The 20,283-nt window shown below is 38.6% G+C and overlaps 1 long non-coding RNA gene across 1 annotated transcript; it reads right to left on the bottom strand.

Annotated features, from left to right (window-relative positions):
* Window positions 1-1,310: 1,310 nt before the first annotated feature.
* LOC129360308 (uncharacterized) lies at window positions 1,311-1,900 on the bottom strand. Its single transcript, XR_008606014.1, has 2 exons — window positions 1,760-1,900; window positions 1,311-1,672 (listed from the first exon to the last, which is right to left on the bottom strand). It is a non-coding gene; the product is annotated as an uncharacterized LOC129360308 (long non-coding RNA).
* Window positions 1,901-20,283: the final 18,383 nt, after the last annotated feature.

Raw genomic sequence — 20,283 nt, 5'->3', positions numbered from 1 at the left:
TGCCGGAAATCACCAGATGGAGCGGTTTGGTCCGGTGAGTGACTTGCGGTAGCATTTTACCGTCAATCGCGGTAACGCGCAGGGGAACTGGCAGAGGTTCTGTTTCGATTGCTATTTGTTTGGCAAGGGTCTCATCGATTAAATTCTGCTCGCAACCGGAGTCTACGAGTGCAGAAAGGGGAAATGACTGTTTATGATGGAGAATAGTGGCAGGGAGTAACAGACGAGGGGATTCGGCAGTAGATAGATGGTCCGCCAGCCCCTCCTTTTCTACTGGCGGACCTGAGAGTTTGAAAGAGCCGGACATTTGGCGCGAAAATGACCTGGAGAGCCGCAGTATATACAAAGCAGGGCGGAGATACGCCGCTGGCGTTCTTCGGGGGTTAGCCGAGTTCGACCCACCTGCATAGGCTCAGGCTCCGAAAGCCCACTGGGAGGTGAGACCGCAAGTGCTGAGGTGGCGATCTCCCGATTTTCCCCTGGCGAGCTCCTCCGGTCCCTCTGTTTAGCGCGGGTGCGGAGTCGATTATCAAGACGGATGGTTAAACTGATTAATTGTTCCAGTGTCTCTGGTTCGTCTAGCGTCGCCAACTCATCCTTAAGTGTGTCGTTTAAAGCGTTATAAAACGCGCTCTTTAAAGCAGCGGCATTCCAGCCTGTGGCAGCCGCCTGTATGCGGAAATCAATGGCAAAATCTGCGGCGGATCGTTTGCCTTGTTTTAGATTCCACAATTCCCGGGAGTTGAATGATTTGTCGGAGTCATAACTAAATACTTGTTTGAATTCTTTCAGGAAATTATCAAAAGAACAGCCATAATTAGTTGGGTCAGGAAAACGGGTCTCTGCCACATTAATGCCTTCCCAGACAGCAGGGAGATAACATAAGCGATCCTTGCTCCATCTTGTGAATAGTTCTGAGGTGAATGGTTGAAAACGATGGAGCATTGTAATATGAACCCGTTACATTTATTTCGATCACCTGAAAATCTTTCTGGAGGAGGGTATCGAACATCCGAAAACACGGGTTGGATCGCTGGAAACCGGATCTGGAACGGGGGCTGGAGCTGGAGGTGGAGGCTGGGGAAGAGACTGTTGAAGGAGAGTGGTGAGATCTGCTAGACGTTGATTAGTTCAGTCTGGAGAGTGTGAAGTTGTCTTAATGCGGTTTCATGGGTTTGAATTATGGATTGTTGTTCTGATAGCGTTCTCCTGATAGCATCTGCTGGGCTGAGCTGTTGGCCTGAGTGTTCTGTCATAATGGGAGTGAATAGTTAGCCCAAATGCAGAACACACTCAGGGGAAAACTGTAGTACAGAAAAAAAAGTGAAGTTTATTGAAGACACTGCTGCAGAGCACTGAAGGCTCGGGTCGATCCAGGGAGAAAGGCGACAACAGGAAACAAGCGGTTCATTGAAGGACCGCTGGGTTAGCGAGGTGAGGGAGTACTGAAATGTCCGGGGTTTACGGTTCTCAGTGGTTCCAGGTCGCGGTGATGTTGGCTGGCTGAAATCCAGGAAGAAACGGGAGCACGTCGGAGGGCGGACAGGTAGGCTAGAGCGGCGGCGGTAGAGAAGCAGTACGACTGCCAGTCGTGGGAATCTGGGAGGAGCTGGATGGTTCACGGATGGAGTGAGTCTGGGGGCTCGGACAACGAGAGGCCAGGAGGAAGCACCTGAAGGCGAGAAAAAACAACAAGGAAGTTTTCTTTTTCACTAGGAAACAGAGTAACAGAAGCAAGCTTCTAGGGGCTTGGAGCTACCATGACTGGCTAACACTCAGGCGCCGAAGGACTGGCAGTCTGCCTCTCTTGAACGTCTCGTTGATGAGCTCAATTCGCCTCAGGTGTGGGATGACGTCATCCTCGCCCTCCGACCAAATGGAATAGGCTCCCTCTAGTGGTGGAAACAAAACAGTGCATACACAAAAACTCCACAAGGAGCTGAAGGAAAAACCCCAGAACATGACAACGCCATCAAAATATGTTGAAGTTTATGCTTGGAACAAGATGAAATACGAACTATTCTGAGATGTGTGGACGATTTTTGACGTGAGCCATAAAAACACAAGCACCGTGACACAAACACGATTATTTTTTGTGTGTTTCCCGTCATCCAGTCAAACCTGCTGCTGTTACTTCATCACTGGCTGATTTATGTGATTGCTAAAATCAGAAAACTTTGCTCCTCTAACAATGTGTTTCGACGGTGACCTCATTAATCTGTTAAGAATTCTTGCAGTCTTTACTGACATTTACGCTCGGTTAACATATGCCACGCAAGCTGACAGTTTACACATGGGGAAAGCGAGGATAACAAATGTGGTGCATCTCACAGATGCGGAGACTCTGGGTTTACTACATGACTCAGCAAACACTCACTACAGACAGAGCACTCTGCATCAAAGCAACTTGAAACGACTGCTCTGTGTTTTTAACATCAAAGTCAACATCCTGTGTTTTGTCTGTGCAGCTGACGCCTCATTATGGTTAGATCACTTAATCTGTAATGCTGTCTCCAAGAAGCAGCCGAGATTTTATGTTTATGCAGCCTAAAACATAAAAATTGACATTTCAAACTTCACTGTCTGGAAAGTTAGAAGACAGGGTGTGGCAGAACCATATGGTCACATTAAAAGTCTTTGTAATTAAATGCTTGAAAGCTATTTGAGCCTTGTACACCTGCAGTCCTTTAAAAGTCTAATGATCGCTTTTAAATTGCCTGCAACACATCGTGATTCTCTTTTTATACATATTAATATTTAACAAATGGAAATATATTTGTAGTCAAATATAGTTAAATTGAGTTGGTACTGCAAACAGTAACTTTACTTCTTAATTACAAAGCAGACTACAAACACTAATTCCGCCTCAAATTCGGGTTCGTCTTGCACCTGACCTGCTTCCCTCCGCGTCTCTGTGGGTGGTGGTATTTTCTCTAAAGTCAAGCACCAAGCAGGAAAAAGAGCGAGAGTCACCACCTGGATTTACCAAGCAGACAGGTAAGAGTCTTCCAGTGGATAATTACTGCATGAATGATTGTTTCACCTGGCAACAAGATTCTGTAACTGCTGCAGTAAGTAGGTTATTATGTCTTAAAGGCACATCAAATAGTCATTTGAAGTTTTTTAAGCTGCAGGCGTGTATCACGCAAAGAAAAACCGCAAAAATTTGGCTCAAGAAATGTCCATTGCATTTGTGAAAACTGGAAGATTTTGTAAAATAAAATCAGAAATAAGAAAACAGCAGAAAACATTGCCATGTTTAAGAATCAGGGCATTTCCACACATGCGACGTGAAAAAAGACTGTATTTAAAACATACGAGCCCAAAGAAGGAAGTCAGATGACTACCTGAATGTCCTAAACAATCAGGTTACTCCATCGCTGAATTTCTTCTTCCTTCATTACCTGGGTACAGTCGAAGATGACGATGCCAGGGTTCATGTGGATTAAACTGAGAGGACGTTGGCAGCTGCTTTCTTATCCATCATGTCCATAAGATCTTGGAGAAAAGTAATAAATGTGACACTGTAGGAGCTTATTGGAATGACGACATGGCAAATGAACGGCGTAATCAAAGGGTGAAGGCAGTCAAACAAATGATCAGTGTTTGGATAGTTATGGGATGGTGACATTGTACCAAAGCTGTGGCCTTATTTTGGTTTTCTTACAAGTAAAATTATAAACTCAAGATGCAAGGTACAAAAACGTTATTTTGTTCACGATGGAAGTGTGGTTGAAGGCGTCACGTTGTCACAAGGTGTTGTCACAATTTTCTCCCCAAACCTCATCAGCATCTTCTGAACCACTCTCTGCATTTGACTCTCCTACGTCTATCATGTCACACATCCAATTGTCTCTGTTCTCAAACCATAACAACCATTTCAACGGCTAACAACTACTGGATAAAACCGTGACGTCTCAGACTCTGTCCCCATTCCTCAAGCAGTTTAGGTGGTGCTTAACCTGTGAAACTTCGGCAACTATAAATAGAAAGCAGACCTTGGTGTTCCTGTCTGCACCAGGCTTTTACATTGACTCCTCTGCTGAATCCTCCCCGGGCAAAATAAGCTCTATGATGTAAGCTGCATCAAGACAGCAGGACCAGAGAACCATTTCTAGTCTGGGATAAGTCGCAGCAATCTTAGCTGGAAAGCTTGAGTGTCTGATTGATGTCTATTAGCTTCAAACCATGTGCCGCTGACAGCTTGCGAAGGACTGATTAATGGCGGCTGGGCACTTGCTCCGTGACCTTCATAAAGGTATCCTATGGCAGATAAAGAACTGGGTGGTTTATGAGGTAGGGCACTGATATAGCCTGAATTAATGCCCAATATTGTAGAAATTATGAAGTTGAAGAGAGTGGGCACTTTTTAAAAAACATTTAATTAAATTTTAGAAGTGGGGAGAAGTTTCTATGTGGCTCTCAACAGAAGGTTAATTTGTCCCCTATGACTCTTTGCAAGATAATTTCATTCTTTCAACCTCCTCCCCTTTGGTTCAGTAGCCTGGTCTTTTCCTGAGATTCCTCCGGTCAGAGTACTTCTTTAACAACCAATGCCCTTTCATAGATGGTTATAATCTGCTCTCAGTGCGATACTCTGAATACTTCAATCACTGGGACCTTTAGCTTTGCTTTAGTTGCTGCAGAGCTGATAGTCATTTCTACATCCTGAAGTTTCTAATGTAGGAACTTCAGGACTCAAGGACCTGATGTTTCCAAAATCAGATTTTTATCCATTATTATTTTCATTCTGTCTTTTCCGTTTAGCTGCAGAGCCTCATCAGTGAGTAGCTTGAAGTCCTCATTAGGCTGGAGTGAGACCAGCTAACATAGCTCCTAATTTTAACTTTAATGCCAGAGTAATTAATTCTTGGGTAGATTTTAAATTAAATTCATGTCCTTTTTATGTGGATCAGAAACCGTAGTGAACTAGTCCTCTCACATACTGACAGACGGTGTTTGCGGCTGTAAGACAAGGGTGGAAATCGGCAAAGTTACAATGAAATGTAACAAAAAAAAAAGTGGTTTAAAAAGTTTTCAAACCACATCCAAGCTGCAGGACCAAAAATGACTGGTAATGCACATCAAACATGTTTTATTCTCAGTAAGTAAATTATTCAGAAATAAAACTAAAATTCTAATTCTAGACTTTTCCAAGATTGGGGGGGATCCAGACCCCCTGCTGATAAACACCCAGAACAAATGCAAATCTGTGAGGAACTTTTTATTTGATAATTGATGGTGACTCTAAAACATTCTTTATCTTTGCACATATTCAGCTGTCTGGGTACGAATGTCAAATCCCTGTTGTACCTCGTTAGTCTTTCCACTTTGAAATTAAAGACTCAAAAATCCATGAAGCAGTTTGTTCCTGTCTCATTTGCTGTTTTGCTGCTACACCAGCTATTTTTTTTAATGTTTTTCTTCATCCACAAAGAACAGAACATTGATCACAGAAAAAACAGAAAACATAACTTTTCTTGTTTTCTTTCCCATCCATCCCCGCCTTGCAACCAAAGGAAAAACAAAAATCAAAATCTGAATAAAAAGCGCATAAACTATCACTCTGGATGAGCGTGGAAACTTCCCAGCTCAGGACTGCTGTAAAGAAATAAGTAGTTAACAAACAAACAAGTACGCAAATGTGCATATGTGGAAATATTAACATGATTTTTTTAAAACATCATCACAGTCAGAAGTTACAGCTTCAAGGATTTACTAATGACCAACTATGTAAGGATAATTCAGGATAATTTTTTTCATTTTAGGAAATCAGGTTTCTCAAAATAAGATATTAAGTTCATGTTTTGTGAAATTATTGGATCTTTTGATGCATTTTTTTTCTTCTGTTGCCTAAAGTTGACCGATTATGCTTCCTTGAATGAGTGAGAAAATGACAAAACATGTTAAGTTTTTGCTCAAAGTCATTTTTAGATGATATCTTTTATTTTGAGCTTCTTTCAGAATGAGCTGTTTTAGGGCCTTTTGTTGCTTTAAATCTAAACAAGTTGCTCCTGGCAAATGACTACAATAAGTGTGCAATTATAAAACTATTATGGATGACAAGTCAACTTCAAAACAATGGTCTTTTCCAGCAGCCATTGTACTGGCTCTACTGGAGAAGATTTGATGGAGAACCTTGAACTGAATTGGTCCAAGACGAACAGCTAAGGTTGATCAAAGACAAAAAGCTATTTTAACTTCGGCATTTACAGTCTTTCTAAATATATAGTTTATAAATCAAATCATAAAATACTGATTTGATTTATAAACGAATGTGAAGTATAACAGATTGATTCAAATAACTGCAATATTCTGAAAAGAGACAAAAAAAATAAAAGTTGCTTTTTTTTTCTCTTTTCCATTTATTTGCTCTAATGCTGTTCTTTAAAAGCGCAGCTTTAGCATTCTTTGTACCACCAGCGTTTGGTGTGAAAAGTGTTGTAATTTTATTTTTCGGAATAGTTGGACACCAGCGACCGTCAAAACCAAAGGACACATGGACAGACGTGGCACGGGACATGCATCTTTAAATGATGCATGAAGAGGGCCAAGCAATTGGTGTCGCTGACAATCTGTGTTGCTCTTACATAAAACTAAACCTCTTTGCTTCTGTCAGCAACTAATGGGGAAGGACGAAGAAGTCTGAAATGTTTGACAGGGGGTTTAAGTGCAAAGAATGCAGAATAAAGGAAGAAACACCCTGAACAAATGCAAATCTCTCTCTTGGTTAGCCCAAGTAGACAAATTCAAGCTGTTTCAAATCTCAGACCAATCTACCGTTGCAAACAAGTGGTAATCCTTTATTTATTTATTAATAAAATCAAATTGAGCAAACGAGACTTTTCGTCGCAGTCTTCTCTATTATGGCTGAATCTGAGACTGGGGAATTTCTTTTTAAACAAATTGAAGCTAGGTCTCCATGTACTGGGACATTTTATGGTAGGTTTAGCAAGGAAATCTCAAAGGCTCATTAGATGTCCTCCGGCTGTTCTTGGTAGCAAGAGGGTATCTGCATTTCTTATCTGAAAAGGCAGGATCCACTCAAACAAGACAGGAGCTATTATGAAACTTGTTCTTGCCAAACTTTAAAATACATTCCACCCAATGAAGGAGAAATATTTAATGCCCTTGCCACACTGTAGGTCAGAGTTAGCCCTGATGTTAGCTCCAGCCCTGAAGGGTTGTTACCCTGACTCCACTTTAAATGATAGGCCACATCATTACCGGGCCTCCGCACCGCTGAGGGAGAAAGGCGAAGGCAGGTGTGTAGCGGGCGAGAAGCAAAGAGCCGCACCTCGAGTCTGCGCGGCGAAGCTGCCGGGTTCAGCTGCCCACATATGAGCTTCGAATGCAGGGACAGGTGTGCTGCGACAGGGCTGTGTCGGACCAGGTACATCTGTATCTCTTCCGGCGCGACGTGGAGGAGGCGGTGAGTGACAGCAGGTGGGGATGCGGCCCAATTAGAGCAGGGCTGTTGGAGGATGATGAATGGGGCTGGCTCCGAGAGCCTCGGAGAAACGCATGCATAGGCAGGCTGGAGATGCCCACAGCTGTCTCACTGAATGAGTATAAACATGCTGAGGGGCTCCTCCATACTGAATAATGTGAGCAGCATCTGCAGGTTGGTGTGTGCTCCTCTCTCCCTTTCCACTTCTTTTTCACAGCCTCTGACAGTTGTGATCTTGCCCCCTTGACGGCTGTTGCCTTGAACCAAATTTAGAGAATCGTGCAGCGTGCGGCTCACTCCCCACGTAGATTCATATACGGGTTAAAATATATGTTGCGTTCAAAAGGCTGCTTTTCAAATGTCACGGTTCATCGCTGTGTGGAGGGAAGCAGTTTGAGTGAACAGTTCAATCACTTGTTGCTAGGCGGAATAATCAGAGTCCAACGCTATTAAGCAGAGAAAATGCTCTGAAAAGATTTTAAAGTATACACACTGAAATGGACACACTGATTTAAATATTAAATGTCTTTATACGAGCTGACATATTTAATCAACTGGACGATATTACATGTTTATATCTACAATCCTAAAAGGTATAATTCACCCCTTCTTGATTCCTGCTGTTTTTGATCTTTTAAAAGTGTAACATGAAAGACAACCAGATTAAATACTAAATTAAGTTTTTAAATGCTGATCTTATTCATCACAGGAGAAAGTTAACCAACCTGCTCCTTTGTAGAAAATGTAATCGTTTCCTAAACATAATCGGTACATAAATAATTCTGGAATGAAAAACGTTTTCAGCTGTAAAACGGTGTTGTAGAAAACGTAAGAAAATAAAATATACTAACACACTGTCATATCATCAATCAATCAAATTTTATTTGCATAGCACATTTCAGCAGCAAGGCATTTCAAAGTGCTTTACATCATAATTACAAAAACACAAAGTCATGCATCATAGAATAAACAATTCATTCATAAAGACACAACTGACGTTATTTCTGTTTCTGTTTAAGTAAATCACTCATTTTCAGATCTGTTTAATTTGCAGTAATTTATGAAACTCACTGTCACCAGGCACTTTACAAAAATAAAAATTATTTTCTAAATCTGAATCTCTGCTTCACTTACTGAGCTGCAGCCTCTTCAAATTTAACGTTTCATGAACGGGTTTAAAAATATTTGTTTTGATTGGTTTCAGAATCAACTTACAATAAGAATCATGAGTTTGTTTAATAATGCACACAAAGCCAAACACCAGTTAACCTACAAACTACTACTGACAGGGAAGTGGGAATTTTCTTTGACCTGGAATTAAAAACTCAAAATATTATTTGATCAAAAGCAATAACTTAACAAGATTTTTGCAATATTTCAGAATCCTAAAGAAAGAGATTTTGCAGTTTAATTCAGACTTCTGAAGCCCACCTTCATGTAAGATTAGGAAGTAAAAAGTGGGATGAAACGAGCTTTGATCCGCCTGCTTTTGGAAGGAGAGTAACCAGAACAGAACGGGAGCCGTCTGCCTTTCATGAAACCAGTATGTTTCTGGTTAGGAGGTGCTGGTCTCTACAGGCACTGGGCCTTTGAATGTTTTGTTCCCAGTCACTTAAAAAATCAGAGCATTTATACAAATTGTGTAGCAGTCAGATACTGCTGCAGTGTAAAGATTAGGTACTAAATCTTAATCTATGGCAAATTTATGCCTGTTCTGATGTTGAAAAGTAAATTTAAAAAAAAAGTTAATTAAAATTAAAACTGATGGTATGGCACATTTTGGATTATTTCTTCTTGGTAAGCATCCCAAAAGGTAATTTTCAAGAAGTCTATTGATCCTGAGACATAGAAAGAAAAGCAGTGGGGAAAGTAGCATCAGGGGAAAATTAAAGTACAATCAAAAGTTGTGACAGGACTCGCTACTCCACAAAATGTATTTAATTTAATTTAGGCCGGTGTAACACATCCTTCGTCAAAGCGCCAACATCTACACCAGGATACAAGCTGTGTGACAGCAGTCGAGGTTCGGTCTGCAGCTCCAGCAGCTGAGCGGTGCCTCTGGGGAGGAGTAATCATGAGGGACTAATTAACCAATCAGAATCAAGCTTGAGATACAATAGAAGCTATGTAACGTTAGTGTCGCATACTAAAGGGGGAGTATTATGGATATTCCAGGCACATATTGCCATTTTATAACACAACCGGTTGCTATAAAAATATTTTATGTATCAAACATGACTTAAATTTTACTTTTCAATTTAACACCTTGAAATTGGGCCTCTGTCTCTTTAAGAAACTCCCACTTCAAGGACATCATCACTGCATGCATCTTCTATCAAGTATTTAGTCGCAGAGGAAGGGAGCAAAAATACAGGTTAGCTGTCAAGGTTTGACACTTAAGCTATCAGGAGTAACATTACAAGTAATCAAGGATTATTTGAAAACTTTTGGAACATCTACATTGTCAAAATGAGATTAAATGAAAGTATTTTTAATTTCCATTTATGGGTATCTTTAACAGCCTTTTCCTGGCATTCAGATAAACAACCCCTGTGGGAACAACAAGTGGTTTAACTTATTGCTGTAGGTGAGCTGGAGAAAAGTAAAAGCATCATGTCTGAGGAAAGTTGCTCTTCATTCTTTACCATTTCTACATCAAGACGCTTCGATGGAAGCCTGTATTTGCAGCAAATAGGTAGGATTCTTTCTGCAAGTACACGACTGGAAAAATAAATCACAGTGTAGAACTTGCATGGCGATTAGAGGGCTCAGACACACCTGTAGCTTTAGCTTCCAGTCTTTTGTGGAAGAGATTAGCAGAGCTTTATAATTCAGTTTCATTACCGTTTGAAATAAGAAGCGGCTTTTCCGGGGCCACCTCTCAGCTCCAGTATTTTTGTGTCATTACATTAATTCCCTGCAGTTACAACTTAGCTCCCCTTTTCCTCTATAATGGGTAGTTCGCTCAACAAAGTCTTTGAAAGTTAATTATATAAACTTCTCGCTTGTGTGGGAGAAACGTAGCCTCCACGTTTGGGCAGACGATGCAATAGGTAAAGAGCTTAGGTCCCACACGGTAATTCCCTCAGCAGTTACGTTAGCTTGCATCAGTTTGAGGGTGAAGGTGATTATTGAAGGTGGTCAAAGAACAAAAACAATGGATTTAAAGACATGAGCAGTCTTGGATGACTCTACAGGACAAAGGAAGAAGAAGAAAGTTCACGCTGGAATGAGAAAAGAAACCCTGTGAATGTAAAACTGAGCTGAGAAAACGCAGAGAACCTTTACAAATTCTGATATTTTAGCAACTTAAATCAAAATCATTATTCTGAACTCCACTGTATATCTCTCAAAAAACCAGAGCACAAAATGAAGGAGGGCGTGAAAGTTACACTGCCCACATTCACCAAATGGCAGAAATTGCACCATGAACAGAGTGTGCAAGCAAACAGTGATGTTTCCCAAGTCCTATGATAACCTGCCATGTTTTACAGTGAAACATACACAGGCCCGGTTTCAGGGCCCGGTCGGTTTCAGGGCCCGGTTTCAGGGCCCAGTTTGGACGTGAGCAGCTTTTACAAGACTGTAGTCAGATACATTAGTTCACCTCTTCATTTTGTCCAGTAATTTAGTTTTGAACGTGAAACCCTTTATGTTACATAGATTCATCACACCGAGAGTGATACAATTTAAGGCTCTATTTCTGCAATGATGTCCTTGAAGTTGTTTGTCAGAAACAACTTCTTTCCTGAGAAAGTCAGAATGAGGCAAATAAAAAAGTTGTTTTCTTTTAAAACAGAAATGCTATGGCCAAGATTTTGGTCATTCTTCTCATCCATAAAAAAAGCTGAAAAACAATCAGCATTTCGTATCAATCTATAGATAATTATCAATTGGTTTTTTGTTTTAAATCTGCCACCAAACTGGTGTTGCGACATTTCCTGTTTTATCCAGTTTTTAGTCAATGTAATTATTCTTTATTGTTCAGCAGTTACATAACAAAGTGACGAACCATAAACTCCAAAGGGTGTTGCTAGGTAACCAAAGAGTGAGCGGGTTGCTAGGTAACCAAAGAGTGAGCGGGTTGCTAGGTAACCAAAGAGTGAGTGGGTGAGTTGATTCCACTAACTTTGCTTTGGTTGAGCAGCTACTGCTTTGGTTCTGCCTACATCTCCCAGAATGCTGTGCGATTCAGGATCAGTTCAGTGAATATCCTACATATTAAACATTCTATCAGATATTGATCACGTTTGTCACAATATATATTATTGATTTATCGTGCAGCCTGAACAATAAGCCACAAGAGGAGGCTCAACCATTTATTAACGACATAACACTGCACATATTTTTCAGAAAGCTAACATTTCTGTGTTAAAATATTTATTATTAATGTTTAATGATACTCTAGTTATGAAGGAAACCAATTCATTAGCTGATCATCAGAGAAATAACTTGTCATAATATCACTCTGTGGAGAACCTATGAACTGCAGGGAAACGTTCATTAGTTTGAATTCTGCTTTGTTCATGAGGCAAGGGCACTAAACCACCAGTTGCCTATTGAACTAAATAAACTTTTGATGATATTTTAATTTATTGAGGCGCACTCTGTCAACGTGACTGTAATAACTGGAGAAGATGAGGTGATCTCTCTTGAAAGCTGGATGATTTTTATTCAAACTAGAAAAATATTAGAAGCCACTGAAAGCGGTTTTAATGCTTTGCCCTTCAGGGCGGCTCAGTATTTCATTTCCACGTTGTGCTATAGGGAAGTTTTTCACCTTGTAAAAGGTGAAGGTTGGGGTCCTCTTTCAGCTGACAGCTATAATCCCACTCCTACAAAATGGTTGTGTCCACACACTAATCACAGCAGCAACTATAATTGACTGATCCGACTTGGGCTCAGGCTAATTTATGTGTGCAACCTCAAGAAAGCTTAAAGACAATCCTGGGGCGTCATCTTCGTGATAGATATCTCCCCCAATGCCCTTGTTTCTCCCGGTCTCTGCGTCAAGCGTCCTACATCTGCATTTCTAAATTTGACAGCTTTTTCCTTAAATTGAAGCTCCTTTTTTCATAAAGCTGCTTTATCTGCACCTCGGATCGAAGGGACAACAAACAAACGGTTTTAGTTTTGTGTGTAAAATTCAGCTTCAGGCTTCTGCATTTTGAGTCTGGGTCTACAGATATGTTAAGTTGTGTCTTTTACAGGCCAAATATTTAATTATTATTGAATGTGTGAAGAAAAAAATACATCTTTAATGATAATTTAACAGGTAAGAATTATTTATAACTAGTATGTGATTGATTCTCTACCTCTGCGGCATTTTTTTCTGATGTAAAATTATCTGGATCTATAAGGAAACTTCAGTTAATTGCTTTCATGTTTTATTTGGGAGACGTGCAAAGAACCAACTCAACCAAACATGAGGGAATTTGACAAAATATAATGTTTAATGTGCTATACAACTAACTCAGAAAGATGTGATCATTTCTGTTTTGGGCTCTCACTTTTCTCTCTCTCTCTTTAGTTAGAAATAAATGTAATACTTTTACTGATTTCTGCTTGGAGTTGTGTCATTTGGCATTTGGATATGAGTCACTGTACAGTGACCCCCTGGCTGCTCATTGTTCTGAGAGTTTTTCATATCTGAAGGATTTGTAGCACAATGCGGCTTGAGAAGATGAAACACAATGACTGGTTTTGCAAAGCGGGGAATCCAGGAGAGCCTTTCACTTTTACATGGTGCTGATTAGTTGAACCCCTGAGAGCAGAGACAACTATTAAAACTTTTAAATAAGCAGCTATCAGTGTTTTCAGCTCAACCTAATTCCTGCAGACTTACTGCATATCGGACCTCCTTCGATTATTCATTTTCTAGTGGTATTTATTAGTGGACTTGAATTCCAGTCCACCATCTCTATTGCCCATTTTAAACAGAAAATTAACTCAGTAAATGTCCAACTACAGGCTGTTGGATAGAACAGGGATTATTACAATAGATTAAAATCCATTCAAGACAAATCATGCTGACTCTAGACAGGTAATGGTAATAGACAAGAAGTCATAAAGAAAAATATAAGAGTCTGAACTATTTTTTTCTTTTGTACTCCAGCTCACAACTGCATTAGATGAATTAGGCAGGAATATTCTATATTATTTTGTATTGTCAGCATATTTAATAAAAAGCCACAGCGCTGGCCCATCTGTTAATGCTTTCTGGCTGCCTCAACTTGTGGCAGCACTGAGGCTTTTATCCTTTTTTATTTATGCATTAAAAAAATAAATAAAAAAAACTCAGAAATTCATTAAAGCAGGTAGACCTATACACCGCAGCCTCTTTTTTTTTAAACAATAGCATACAGTACTTTTTCCAAGCATGAAATTGAGGTATTTGAAGCTATAGAAAAAAACAGAAAGCTTATTTAAGATGCAATAAAATGTGCTTACAGTCAAAGAAGCTCAGCAATTCCAGCCATCACAGGAATTTATTACCATTCCCTCAACATTTTGTGTCACTTAATTTCTGATTGGAAAATTATTTACAATCCCACATGATCCAGAACGCTGACTGAATATGCATCTGCAGAAACACTTTATAACAACAGCTTCGTTTGTTGGTGTTTGAGTTTTAATTTTTATTTTGTGTGTTTGAAGCAGATTTTAGGTATTTTACTTCAGCGCTCTGGAATAAGCTTCCTGCTCTTTGTAAGACCTTGAGTTTATTTAAAACAAGGTTAAAAACCTTTTTATTTGAAGTTCCCTATTCTTACAATTGTTAATTCTATTCATTCACTATGTTTAATTTTTGTCTATGTTTACTTTGTCTATTTTTATTTTAAAGATTATTACTGCCTTCTTGTTGTATGTTGTTTTTGGCTGAAAGGTGCTATATAAGTAAAGTTGCATTGATTTCCTTGTTCTTGTCAGTGTGTGCTCATTTTCAAATGTTATAACTGAAATACACCTTATTTCTGGCTATTTTTCCTAAAATCTAAAAAGAAATGTGCCTTCATTTTGTTTTTCCACCCTAAACAATCTGCATATAATCACATCTCAGATATAACCTTACCATGTGATCGCAGCCAAATTGCCATCTGTGGGAGCTGCGAACAAGATGGACTTCAAGCTGTAAGGTCAGTAGGAGTTGGCTTGGGAATGAAGTCTGAATATGTTGGAAGTTATGTATTCATATGGTCAACCTAGTTTCTGGAAGGTCATAATTAAATAAAACCAGAAACTGGGACTCTGGGTGTGTTTGGATATTCGCATCTGCCTGATTCACCTGTGAAGAAGTAGTTTTGTAGTTTTCTCAAACAGAGCCATGCTTTCTAGTCCTTTATTTAAGAAAATGACACAAGGGAATATGTATTAGTTGATTGTAATCATCTAGTTTATTTGCTAAGTCCTGCTCCTTTAGAAATTGTAATACACAGGAAGGAAATTTTCCTTGTCTCGTTATCATTATTACCACAGGGATTATATTTATGTTACGTTACAATAGTTCAGAAATGAACATATTCCAAAATGTTTTTGTTTCTGCCTCCACTTTCCTTCAGCTTCTTCCACTTACTAACAACTCAGGCTTTAGTGATGGTTTTAAGAAAGGAAAAAATAAAAAACAGAAAAAGAAACAATTTCACCAGCTCCAGCTTTGAAAAAGATTCAAACCCCGAGAAGAACAAAGACCTGCCAGAGAAACTGTTGTTTGGAAAATCAAATGAATTATGAAAGAGAAGAAAAACAATTTAGTCTTACATATCCAGCTGCCTTCCTAATAAATCACTGCCACCCAAAAAGAACTAATTTGTGTTGTTGTGTTGTGAGCATGATTGATGAGCTCGCTCTGGGTTGCAGTAACGGAGACAAAGTTCAACAATGCTCCACAATATCTTTAAAAGTCTCAGAGAGAAAAAAAACTTTAATCTCCTCCAGTCGTATCCATTATAAGTATTGATGACAATAATTTTTCAGAAGAAACAGTTAAAATATTGTGGCTTTGATGCCACAAAAGTAAACGTTTAAAATAAAAAGTTGAAATTTGGTACAGTAGCTGCGTTTTGTTATTATAAATCTTAACTTGTAAACGTAACTGTGCTCAGTGAAAACAAACCAAAACGTTTTTAGTTCTAAAATAAATTTTAAATTAGTGGAGCTTTAATATTCAAAATGCTACACTTAAACGTTTAAATTACCAAATGTTTCAATCAAAGACCAGTTTTAGTATTCGCTCTGAAATGTCCAAAATACCAAAGGATGGATAAAGAAAAAATAATCTAGGACTCCAGCTAGTTCTCATTAGATCACATTATGTTTTTAGGGCAGGGCTGTTGTAAACAAATATTTTAGCAAGCGAGTTTTCTGTGAATTATTCCTGCAATTAATTGGACAAAAAATAATTTATTTGAGACCGGGATGATGTAACATTTATTTTCGGATTCATCCGTAAAACTACACTTTTGTTAAGCATCAACTACAGGTGCTGTTCAGTCCAATCGCTCACCTGTATAAAGACACCTGCCGCGCTCTTCACCGCCTCCCGGCAGCAGCTCCGGCAAGACAAAAGCTGCTGTACTCCAGGCATTGCGGCAATAAAAACCCAGACATTATCATCAGTCAATAAAATCCTCCCAGACCAAACTGGAAAATTGGATATTATGCTGCTAGCACTTAGCACTTAGCAACAACTCAAAGGTGGAAGTCAGAGCGTTGTGCAACATAAATACTAACCCACTAAATAATAACACATAATTTAACGAAGCTTTGAGGCAGATCATTTTCTTTGAGGAATTTTAATAATCAAGGAATCGTTACATGATATGTTCATGTGAAGCATGTTTTCATTGAGCTGAACAGACAGCAAACATGAACTCTGTGCTGTAATGGCAACACAGAACATAAACACGTGAATTTTAATGTCCTGGATGCAGCAACCACATCCAAGCAAGTCTGAGAGAAAAAAACAAGATAAGTAGCTCAGTGCTGTTGTTGAGCAGGGCCTGATTTGACACCACAGACATCAAATTGATATTAATATCTATGAGACGCCTTTACCTTTTGAATTATCGCTGTGGCGGTCAAATGCCTTCCAGGAGTCGGGCAAGCTGAAACATGAATGTTTAACAAGAGCGCTGCATCGTTCTCCTCGATGCAAGCCTCAAGCTCATGAGCTGAATTATTAACCACCGCGAGCCCCTCCAAAGTCCTGCTGAAATTACATTTATAGGCCTTCTCTGGGCAAAGAGTTAAGAAACAGGAGAATTCAAAATAAAGAAATGCACAGTGACACGCTTAACCATCAGACCTGAGCTGCAGATTTCCAGGGAACACAAAACTGAGTGGCACAAGATTGAAAGGGTCTTGCTCTCTATTTGATATACATAATTTATTTGGGTTGATTAAAGCGATAAATAAGGCCAGGCAAAATAGAATCAGCCAATAAAAATAATATATCTGCACTAGAAAGTGTTTACACCCAGTGCAACAAGGAGAGGTAGACAGATTTTTCATTTTAAATAAAAACTGACAGGCGCACGGCTCCAGAGTCAGGTAATGTAAAATGACACCTCAGTCACTTGTTGAATGGACAAAATTAATCTGAGTTTAACTTTGTAAAGACTACAGCAATATTGGGCAATAGCTGTGTGAAAGGCAGTGGCTCGTCTGTTTTACTTTAGTGTCAGTAACATTATTGGATACGTTTTAAAATATTAGACCACATTGTTGTTTCCCTCAAGTTTATTTATCAGTAAGATAAATAACACTATCACTAAAAATGTCACGAAATATGATAAAAATGGATTTTCAATATATTTCATATTTAACTATATTGAATGAGGATGAACTTGTGTTTTTTATCTGCACCAAGTTATTTATACGTATGACCTTTTGGTTTGGTTTGATTATGTTGTTTGGGTTCTGTTGTGTTTTGTCTCTCTGTAAATCTTTTTATTTACAGAGTTTTTTATATATATGTACATAAAGTCAATATTTAGGTTGACTCTCTTTGCAAAGTTTTACCTCGAGTTCCTCAGACGTTCTACTTGTTTTATCTTGTCTGACCATAAAATATTTCCCCTGAAGTCATTTGAGCAGATCAGCTTTAAATTTTCGACGAACCATTTTGGTTGCTGATTGTTTAAAAGCTAGAAAACCAGCCAAACAATTAAAAATGATCAATTTTGCCAGAAAGAGCAGTCAAAACCAATCCAGAATTGGACTTTATTGACGGCTTCACAAAGTGATATATGTATATATTTGAGCCTTTATATTTGATTGTTCACCTAAGAAATATCACAATCATTGTTTTGTTTTCTTTAATGGTTTCTTTAATTGTTATAACTTAATTCCCCCATAAAAAAACCAATCAAAAGCCTAATATCAATATGAAATCCATAAATTTAAGCATGAGCCTTTATGCTTAAAATAAAGATTGTCTTGTATGCAGGTTTTTCTATGAGCCAAAATAAACAGGAAATTAAAATTAGATCGTTTAGATGTGATGCATCTAATACACATTATAGAATATTTCTTAGATATAATCTGAGGCCTGTTTGTTTGACACTACTCATTTTATGTAATTTCCCCTGTATTCTGAATAAATGGTGACATATTTAGCATAAATTCAGGGCAGCATTTTATGCTGTAAAGTCCATCAAAATGGCGTCATATTCAGGAGTAAAGTATTTATTATTCTTCTGATATTAGAGCTATGAAAAGAAATATCCCCCACACTTTTGCTCTTATTTTAAGAATCTTACTTCCTTCAAGGGTAAAGAATATGATTGGATTGTCTTTTAGGGAGCGGCTGAGCCTGTCTGCAAACCAAATGGGAAATAAAAAAATACAAGTCAGTACACTTTCAGCAAGATGAACATTTCTGGTATTTTTCCACTGGAACTTAATGTTTTGTCATATATTCTCTTCTCTTCCTAACACTTACACTTGCAGCCATCTGCTCAGACAAGAGCATTGCAGTCGTAGCATTCACAGCTTCCCCACTGCTTCTCCAGCATTGCATTAGAAGCGGGATCTGGCAGTACAAGCCACACATAATGAACAGGACTTGCACTATATGTAGGAGTTATAGAGTCCAGATAAGAACAGGCAAACCAAGAGCTGCTCTGATTGGCAGCTGCATTGATAAACAGCTCCCTAATAGGCTGTGGATAGGAACATCCCGTCCATGACTGATTCTGACAGCTATGCTGCTCCGCTTCAAAGCCAAACATCCGCTCTCCTCAAATCTGGCTCCAGACCTCATTTTCACATGTTTGCCTCAGAAACGCGGATGGCAGCCATCTCAACCTACAAACTAACTGCAACACCCTGGATTCGCCCCACCCAGGCTATTGTATATGCAGTAGTAAAGCTGTTTCCTGCTCTCTCATGGTAATGGTGTGCCACATACAACCTTCAGAAGTTGAAAGTTTAGCAAAGACTGGCCACTTCTGGAGACGTGGGAGAGAGAGACGTGAGGTGATTGGAGCCAATGCTTGAAGCAGAGAACACATATATGTTTTACATTAACGCAGAAAATGTTGTTCTGTACCATCTGGAAGCGAACTACAGGGTAGCCTGAAAAACATCATCCTCAGGCCATTTTACAATTTATAGAAATGTAATTTTCTGGCCTTCGCCATCAAACACCAACACATACAATCACCTACAATGCTTCCTGCTGCCTGGAGGTGTAATGTTTTTAAATATTCATTTTAATACATTAAACACTACATGCATCATAAAAAGAGCTGCTGTACTGTCTTCACATTTAGGATGTGAGAATTGAATTTTATAACAGCAGGATGGAGAGATGACTCAATTATTGTTGCTGTAATTAAGTAGAATTTTAAAATAAATGGTAAAGTGGCTGTTTCTTTGTCATGAGGATCGCTGATGTGAAGAGAAATAATCCAAGAAAGATTATTTCTTGGATTGTAGATACGCAAACAGCTCTAGTTTTCTGTATAAACAATCGTCAAACTTTTTCATAAAGTAGAGTTTCACTTTGATTTGTTAAGCCGGTGGAAAACTGACTTCCACATTAATTAATTAACACCAAAACCTAATAACTAAAATCTATTTAGTGTCGCCACGTATTGTAGAGTTTACACAAGAACCAACTAAAGAAAAGCCCAAAATCTGAAAGAAAAATCAGTTTTATTTTAAATAAATGCTCAGATGAAACCAAGTCAACTTAATCAATAGGTCTTTAACTGTTTCTTGCATGAATTATGATATTTGATCCATTATCTATGAGCTATTCTCCAACTGCATGGCAACATAATCTTGCTTCTGTTGTATTTGTAATTTATAGGAGTGTCTTAAATAATAAAAAAAAATTGTAGATTTTTGCTAAACATGATGTAGAAATAAGTTCTTGTACCATCATGCTGGCTTGATTTTTATTTTTTTTTTAACAGCCAAAATTTCATTATCTGTCAGATGTGAATTCTTGTAATCTCCAAATTTGGATAGGATTACATTCGTCAATTTTTATTCATAAACCATCCTTTCCAATCTGTTCAACAGTTACAACCAAAAATATTGACATGTGAGTCATATTCTAGGATTAACATTGAAAATATCATCCCATCCATGTTGGCTCCATTACATGAAAAAGTGATTAAAATATTTAATCACTTAGATCAGTCCAAGTGAATATAATTAAAATCTTTCCGCTGTGGCAATTGAATCAGGGAGTGTTTGCTTTTTAAATTATCTTTCTATAACGTATCGTTCCAGTTTTTGTTGTTGGCCATTTTTTCCTGTAATAGAGAAAAACAAGTTCAGAGCTTTGAATGAAATGAGCGCACACTTTGCCAGGCTGGCAG

This window comes from Poeciliopsis prolifica, unplaced genomic scaffold (assembly GCF_027474105.1).
Source record: "Poeciliopsis prolifica strain line A6 unplaced genomic scaffold, Auburn_PproV2 SCAFFOLD006, whole genome shotgun sequence".
NCBI classification, from domain to species: domain Eukaryota; kingdom Metazoa; phylum Chordata; class Actinopteri; order Cyprinodontiformes; family Poeciliidae; genus Poeciliopsis; species Poeciliopsis prolifica.
Note: the sequence above shows the minus strand (reverse complement) of the source record. Positions and strands in the feature narration are given on the sequence as shown.